Raw genomic sequence first — 9,295 nt, 5'->3', positions numbered from 1 at the left:
CGAGCTGACCGCCTCTGTTCATTGCGCGTGGGGGGTGTCACGGTCATGCTCGGCCAAGGCATGTTGCCCATGGCCGCATGCCCATGACAAACCAAACCATTCATATCTTTTTATATTTTAGTGTTTTACTTTTGTATTTCTAGGAAGTTTGTATTTCTAGGAAGTATGACGTTTCAAAAATATCATGTCTAGGCCTGTCAGACATGAAATGCCTCAGAATGTACTATAGGATATACGACTAGTTGTCAACTTTTCCCTACCTAAGGTTATATATTATGAGCCGTTGTTATTTCTCTCTTGCTTGCTTATATAACGTCTCTTTCCAAAATCTCTCTCTAAAAAATCTCACTCTGCCCTCGTTTTCTAAAATCTTCTCTTAAAATCTAGGCCAGAGGCTCGAGCATACGTCGCTTGGCCGTAGGCAACGTAAGAACGAATTGGCTTAGCTCACTTGTCGTTGGAAAGTGAGTGCCGCACAATCGCAAGTCTGCTGCCATTAAAAGTGCGATTGTGACAAGTGGTATTAGAGCTTTGTAAGCTCTGTGAAATAGCAAAGACCGAAAACATGTCGACGACAAAGTCGACACCCAAATCACAAGCCGACCGGCTTACTTTAATAGAGAAGGAAATGCTGTTTCTCAAAGAAGTCCCTGACACCCTCCGCTTTCTGGAAGTGAAGCACGGGTGAAGGAATTGAGTGAAAAAGTCGTAGTGATCGACGCAATGGGCAACCGCCTGGATGGGTTGCCAATTGCAGAACAGATGTTTCTAGTGACCTCACTCGAAGAAAAAGTTGCTCCTATGAGCAGCCCAAGACCGTCTGGTAGATTCAATAGCTCTGTCGCGCACAAGGAGGGACGTGGTGGAGAGTTCAACGTGCTACAAAATACAATGATGAGTTTGTTTAATGGATTAGATGACGAATTCAGAGCAACGATCGATGACATCCAAGGAAAGATGTCCACCATGAGCACCCGTATCGAGGTGACCATGAAAGCCGTGGAGAACGTCTCGGCTGGGCAAACTAATACAGGATCCAACAATTGAAGTTCTCAGACCCTAGACCTTTCAAAGGGAACCGGGATGTCAAAGAGTTGGAGAACTTCATCTTTGATGTCGAACAGTACTTCAAAGCCACACCGACTTGTACCCACGACATAAAGGTGACACTTCATCTTTGATGTCGAACAGTACTTCAAAGCCACACCGACTTGTACCCACGACATAAAGGTGACAGTAGTCTCGATGTATCTCACAGACGACGCAAAACTTTGGTGGCGTACGAAGGTGCAAAACATCGAGGATGGATTGTGCACCGTAGACTCGTGGGAACCTCAAGAGAGAGTTGAGGGGACCAACTCCTCCCCGAAAACGTAGACCATCTAGCAATAGAAAAACTAATAGCCCTAAAGAAAACTGAAAGCATAAGAGACTATGTCAGACAATTTTCGACCCTGATGCTAGATATTAGGGGCACATTAGAAAAGGACAAGATGTTCTTCTTTATAAATGGGTTACAACCGTGGGCCAAAACAAAAGTACACGAGAAAAAGATTCAAGACCTAGCTACCGCAATTGCCAGCACCGAGAGACTTCTAGACTATGGGAACGAAGCAGGTTATCAAAGAAAAATAACACAGGCCCCAAACACTGGGGGCAAAACATATAAGCTGCCAGGTCATCGAAATGGAAGCCCGAACAGGCCAAACGGAAGTAACGACAGACCAAGCGGGTGGACAGATAGACCTCCTTAGAACAACCAATCAGGGACATCTCGAGGACCTTACACTCAAAGGAACCACCCGACGACACCTTTACAATACATATTGTGTAAAGGCCCCCACAAAGTTTCCTAATGTCCTCATCGGGCCTCTCTCACTACACTCCAAGTGTCCATTCAAGAGAGCAACGACACAAGAGTCAAGACTATGCTAGACAAGAAGGAAGATCAAGACAACCCCTAAATGGGTGCGCTCAAATTCTTGTCAGCCCTCCAACGGAAGGCCGACCCGAAGGAGATAATAGAGAAAGGGCTCATGCTTGTGGATGCGACAATAAACTCTCGACCGATCAAGTGCACCTTGATAGACTCAGGAGAGATTCACAACTTCATCACAGATCAAGAAGCACGAAGATTTGGACTCACCATAGAGAAAGACCCTCAAAAAATGAAAATTGTCAACTCCGAGGCCTTGCCTATTGTGGGAGTTTCCAAAAGAGTCCCCTTCAAATTAGGCACTTGGACAGGAGAGCTGAACCTTGTCGTAGTCCACGTAGACGACTTTCACGTGGTACTTGAGATGGAGTTCCTTCTTGAAGACAAAGTTATCCCAATGCCACTAGCGAAATGCTTGGTGATCACCGACTGCAACCCTACAATAATACCTGCAGGCATCAAGCAGCTAGGTAATCTTAGAATGATCTCAGCTATACAATTGAAAAGAGGACTCGCACGAGAGGAACCTACATTTATGGCTATACAGTGATGGAAGAAGTGACCACTGAAGAAACTATCCCAGACGAAATCAAGGAGGTACTAGACAGTTATGCTGACATAATGCCAGAGAGCTTACCACAAACATTACCACCTCGTCGAGGCATTGATCATGAAATTGAACTCCTTCCGGGGGTTAAACCCCCAGCAAAGAACGCATACCGAATGGCTTCCCCTGAGCTAGCCGAATTGAGGAAACAACTAGATGAGTTGTTGACAGCAGGATTCCTCCACCCGGCAAAGGCACCTTACGAAGCCCTCGTACTATTTCAGAAAAAGAAGGATGGGACGTTTGGTTTATGCATAGATTATAGAGCCTTAAAAAAGGTGATGGTACGCAACAAATACCCACTACCGATAATATCTGACTTGTTCGACCAACTTCACGAGGACAAATACTTCACGAAGTTGGACTTACGATCAGGGTACTACCAAGTATGTATCGCTGAGGGGGACGAGTCCAAGACGACGTGCGTAACAAGATATGGGACCTTCGAGTTCCTAGTAATGCCCTTTGGCTTGACAAACGCCCCAGCTACGTTTTGCACGTTAATAAACCAGGTTTTCTATGAATACTCTGATCAGTTCGTCATAGTATACCTTGACGACATAGTTGTATACAGCACAACCCTAGGGGAACACAAACATGCATCAACTTCCTTATTCATGTCATCAGTTGTGAAAAGATCAGGAGGGATAGCGATAAGATAAAAGCTATCCAAGAGTGGAAAGTCCCTACTTCTGTATCCGATGTGCAATCCTTCATAGGATTAGCAAACTACTACAGGCGGTTCGTCGAAGGGTTTTCACGACGAGCCGCCCCCTTAACGGAGCTCCTGAAGAAAGACCACCCTTGGTCGTGGTCAAATAAATGTCAAATGACCTTTGAAGATCTTAAGGCAACCATGACGAGGGATCCTGTCCTCAGGTTAGTAGATGTTACAAAGCCATTTGAAATAGAAACAGATGCGTCCGACTTTGCCCTAGGCGGTGTCCTTATTCAAGAAGGCCACCTCATCGCTTATGAAAGTCGAAAGCTCAATGATGCCGAACGGAGATACACTGTCTCCGAAAAAGAAATGCTGGCTGTAGTCCATTGCCTACGAGTTTGGAGACAGTATCTCTTGGGATCACAGTTCATAGTGAAGATGGATAATAGCGTCATCTGCCACTTCTTCGATCAACCAAAATTGACGAAAAAACAAGCCCGGTGGCAGGAGTCGTTGGCGGAATTCGACTTCAAATTCGAACACAAGGCAGGGAAGAGTAATCAAGGAGCCGATGCGCTGAGTCAGAAGGGCGAACATGCGGCCCTGTGCATGTCAGCCTATATTCAGTCAAGTAAGATCGATGGATCGATGCACAACGTCATCAAAGAACATTTACACATAGACCCATCGGCTAAAGCTGTCGTTGAGCTAGATAAAGCCGGGAAGACACGATAGTTTTGGGTCGAGGGAGACCTTCTAATGACTAAAGGAAACAGATTATACGTTCCAAGAACGGGAGAACTGAGAAAGAAGCTCATTTATGAATGTCATGATACCTTATGGGCCGGACACCCTGGGTGGCAAAGAACATACGCCCTAATAAAAAAGAGGTACTTTTGGCCGAGTATGCGGGACAACATCATGGAGTACACAAGGACGTGCCTCATCTGCTAACAAGATAAAGTCGAAAAACCAAAGTCTCGGGACTCTTGGAACCTCTACTTGTGCCAACAAAGCCTTGGGAAAGTGTATCTCTGGACTTCATAACACACCTCCCAAAAGTCGGGAAATATGACGCCATCTTGTTTATCGTAGACCAGTTCTCAAAATACGCGACGTTCGTCCCCACTCCCAAATTATGCTCGGCTGAACTAACAACCCAACTATTTTTCAAACAAGTTGTCAAGTTATGGGGCATTCCGTCGAGCATCATCAGTGATAGGGATGGTAGATTCATTGGCACATTCTGAACCGAACTATTTGCCTTCTTGGGAACGACTTTAAACATCTCCACGAGCTATCATCCTCAAACCGATGGACAGACAGAATGGTTCAACTGCTTGCTCGAAGAATGCTTACGTCACTTCATCGACGCTCACCAGAAGAACTGGATACAACTGTTAGATGTCGCTCAATTCTATTTCAATTGTCAAACAAGCTCGTCTACGGGAAAGAGTCCCTTTGAAATTGTAAGTGGACGACAACCGGCCTTGCCTCATATTATTGATCATCCTTATCCAGGGAAAAACCTTCAAGCTCAAAACTTCACAAGAGAATGGAAGCAGACAACTGATATAGCCCGGGCATATTTAGAGAAAGCTTCCAAGCATATGAAGAAGTGGGCGGACAAGAAGCGTCGATCCCAACAATTTCGAGCAGGAGATCAAGTCCTTATCAAGTTGAGACCAGAATGAATCAGATTTTGCAGTTGAAAGGACCAGGACTAGTTCGAAAATATGAAGGCCCGGTTGAAGTCCTTAAAATGATCGGAGCTACCTCCTACAGAGTTGCACTACCCACATGGATGAAAATCCACCCGATAATTCATGTGAGCAACTTGAAGCCCTATCACCCTAACCCGGACGTATAAACCAGTGAAATGTAATCACGAGACCGAGCATCGATCTTAAACAAAGAGACATCAAAGAAATAGCAGAGATCCTAGCCGACAGAGTTAGGAAGATAGGAAGACCTGTATGGACGATTCGTGAATTCCTTGTCAAATGGAAGAATCTCCCTATGGAGGAAACCAGCTGGGAACGCGCCGAAGATCTAGACTCCGCCGCCACCCACATAACCAGGTTTGAAAGTTGTCGGTTGACAGGGACGTCAACCAATTAGGTGGGGGAGGATGTCACGATCATGCTCGTCTAAGGCATGTTGCCCATGACAAACCCAACCCTTCATGTCTTTTCATATTCTAGTGTTTTACTTTTGTATTTCTAGGAAGTATGACGTTTCAAAAATATCATGTTTAGGCCTGTCAGGCATGAAATGCCTCAGAATGTACTATAGGGGGATACGACTAGTTGTCAACTTCTCCCTACCTAAGGTTATATAATGTGAGCCGTTGTTATTTCTCTCTTTCTTGCTTATATAACGTCTCTTTCAAAAATCTCTCTCTGCCCTCGTTTTCTAAAACCTTCTCTTAAAACTGAGGTCAGAGGCTCGAGCATACGTCGCTTGGCCGTAGGCGACGTAAGAACGAATTGGCTTAGCTCACTTGTCATTGGAAAGTGAGTGTCGCACAATCGCAAGTCCGCTGCCATTAAAAGTGCGATTGTGACAGGGGGCGCGTGCCAGCGCATGGGGGATCTTGCATGTACGTGCAGTTGCGTGGAGCCCCCTATTCTCACCCGTTTTTTGCGTGTTGGTATTTTTTCATCCCAACTTCGATACTGACCTTATTATTATGTGAATTAGGACCCATCAAGGAAATTTCATAATTTCTGGAACCCTCTCCAGTGAGAGACTCGAGATCGAGAAAACACGCATTAACCATGTAAGTAACCATTTGGATTCCAATGAGTAGTACTTGTAGGAACTGCTTGGATTAAGCATGCATGCTGTAAAATTGATAAACCTAGCTTGCTAGACCTAACATATTAGCATGTAAGCCATGCAAATAAATTAATTAAGAAAATCAATAGGATCTAGATATGATCGACTCTAAAATCATTTTAGAGTGACAATGCGATATTGAATGTATGCATGATAAAGGATGTAGGAAAATATGTGAAATCTGCGCTTCGGATGAAGATGAACGTTATCTTCCCATTGAGCATGTTTGTATTATTGCATGAACGATTGCATGTGAACTCAAATGCATGATATGGTACTTAAGACTATATATGAAATTTGGTGGTCATTGGATAAGGTTAAGTAGGTAAACCAAGAAATGATGTAAAATGACGATAATACCCATAAGTTAATTTAGCTTCGGTTCATGAACTAGAGAACCTCCAAATATTATGAAACTCTGTCAATTGGAACACATGAAACCTTGGATAAAGGTTTCCAGGTTCATGACTAGTGCCATAAATCTTAGGGGAGTGTCTTGGAGAACGAACCTGAGAATGTTTGCTAAACCACCACAAGTGAATGGGGTGTGAAAGTTCCCTATTTATAATCAAATAAATTGCAAGGATATGGAAATAGAATACATGGAAATAACAATATATGAAAAGATACCTATGTTAAGGAGACATTTGCTTATAATAAAATATCAAATATGATATACAAGGTAAACTATAATTTAGTACTATATATCATTAAAAGAGCAAAACAAGAACCTAGAAATTACCAAGAGCAAGACAAAGATCAATGACTAGAACATGGATCAAGATCTAAGTTCTAAGACCAAGAACCAAGACCTAAGAACCGGCCGTTGGATTAGAACTAAGTTTAAGGATCCAAGGACCAAGGTTCTCAGAATAGATCGTGATAAGAACATACAAGTCAAGGATAAGAACTAAAGAGCATAAGTACTTACAACAAGAACAAGAAAAAGAAAAGAAAGAGTGTGATACTCTAGCATATCAAGGACACGATTAAGAACCTACAAGTAGGCTACTTACTGAGTCTTTGTACTCATTCCTTATTTTTCAAGTAATAAGGAGCTTTTCGAGGTTGGGATCGGACTCTGGAGTAGGTGCCGTAGACAAGTTTCACCCGTCGTCCTCAATCTTTTTATTTTAAAATGTTTTGTGTCCATTCCGTATTTTGTGTCTTAAATGTTGGGTTGTGTTTAAAACTCATGTATGAACTTTATTTTGATATAATGTATATTATGTTTTAAATTTTCTTGTTTTATTTCGCTAAAAATTTTCCTGTCTTTAATGAAGTCATCGAGTTAGCCAGGTCCTTACAACTTGTATCTTTCCAAAAAAAAAAAAAAAAGTTTATATATATATACATGTTTTATTTTTATTATCATCCATATACATTTTAGCTCGACAAGTACAAAAGAATTGACCTCCAATCTCAAAATAGAAAAGCAATAAGGGTTTTCTCGTGTCTAGTTCAACAATTGTGTTGAAATCAACCCAATGAAACTCAACATCCTTGGACATTGGGTTTAAATCAACCCAATGAAACTCGACATCATTTCCAAGTGTACTCTAATAGATATGATTCTTTAGAACCAAGACGTAAGAAAATGTCATTGTCTCGTGCTGCCCAAGTACAAATACTATTATAACATTGATCACTAAACCAATTTTCCATTTCTGGCCAAAATAATTCACCACAAGCATGTCCGTGTTTGCTGCTAAAATTGCACCAAAATCGTGTTGATTGCCAAAAATTATCTTTAAAGGTCCAAAAGTATTTCGCTCCAAGTTCGATTTCATGTTTGCCTAAATCGTTGTCTTTAGACTTGTAGTAAGCCAAGAGAATTGAATCCTTTATATGATTCCAAATTGCAACTTCCCACGGGGAGAATGAGAGTTGTATCTTTGAGTTGGATTGTGCAAAACATGAGCTAATAATCATGTTTGATTTAAAAGCAAACAATATGATGAGAACCGAATATGTTTATGTTTGAGGCTTTATTATTATTATTATTATTATTTTTTTTTTTTTTTGGGAGTTTAAGTTGGTAACTTTTTCTTTGTTCACAAATCCATTGTTTTGTTTCTTTTATATATAGTCAAATCAAATTGGTATACAACAGGCTCACTACTTTTCTAACCTTATTTATCTAAATATATACCATCTATGTAATAATTAATAGGGTGCATTATATATAGCACGTTATTACATCCAAGTTCAAATATGTTATATTTGGACGAGAGTTTGAATCCAACAAAACCTACCCTATAATGCATATCCTAATCCTATCGTATTTTTAATCTTGTCATAACCTTATTGTCCTTATACATCTCATAGTCGTATCATTTCATAGACATACCTTAGTCATATTGTTTTCCAAACGTACCCTAACCATATAGTTTTATAAATCTATCATAATCATATCATTTTCTATACATAACCTATACAAATCGTTTTTTCAATCTATTATAACCATATCATTTTCTATACATAACCTAACCGTGTCGTTATATTAATATCTTAGCCATATCATTACATTACGTTCATCGCATCATTCTCGTATCCTACTCAAACATATCATGATGTAAGAGTTCTCATATCATTCACATATTATAACATATACATGTCATATCGATTCATAAACAATCACACATATCAAATATATGGCGTGCATAACCACGGGGCACGTGTCAGCATCAAATATAACCATGTCAATAATAACGTCATTTACTTGGTTGGCCTTGGCCGACGTTCTATTCTATTTTTAAGATTAGCTTAACTTGTCATTCGAAGCTTGTAACGATGTGACAAAATTGATTCATGTTGTAATTGTAAGAGAAAGATTTTCATTTTTGATGATGGGAGATCTTGTGGTGTTAGGACAAATGTGGAGATAATGTAGTGAGAATTGGAAGAAAGGGAGGGAGCAAGGGGGGAGTTGATTGAGGGATGAGGGGAAAGTGGGCATGTGAGAGGTTGGAGGAGGGATGAGATTAGTTGATTTGTTTAATTATTATTTTTTAGCATGATCTAACATAAATTTTATGTGGATACATTCTTTAAAATAATTAATAAAATAATATTATGAACTTATCCGTTTGCATTAAGAGTCTTAAAACCAAAACAACGAAAAATATTCAATGTGAAATATAAGTAAAACCAAAGAAAAAATTAAAACGATGCCCTAATCTAACCTAATATCTAAGAAGTGAAAATGCAACTACACTAACACAGGTTCTATGATCGTCAACCACACATG

Source organism: Cucurbita maxima, unplaced genomic scaffold (assembly GCF_002738345.1).
Source record: "Cucurbita maxima cultivar Rimu unplaced genomic scaffold, Cmax_1.0 Cma_Scf00229, whole genome shotgun sequence".
Lineage (NCBI taxonomy): Eukaryota > Viridiplantae > Streptophyta > Magnoliopsida > Cucurbitales > Cucurbitaceae > Cucurbita > Cucurbita maxima.
This window is presented reverse-complemented; position numbering follows the sequence as displayed.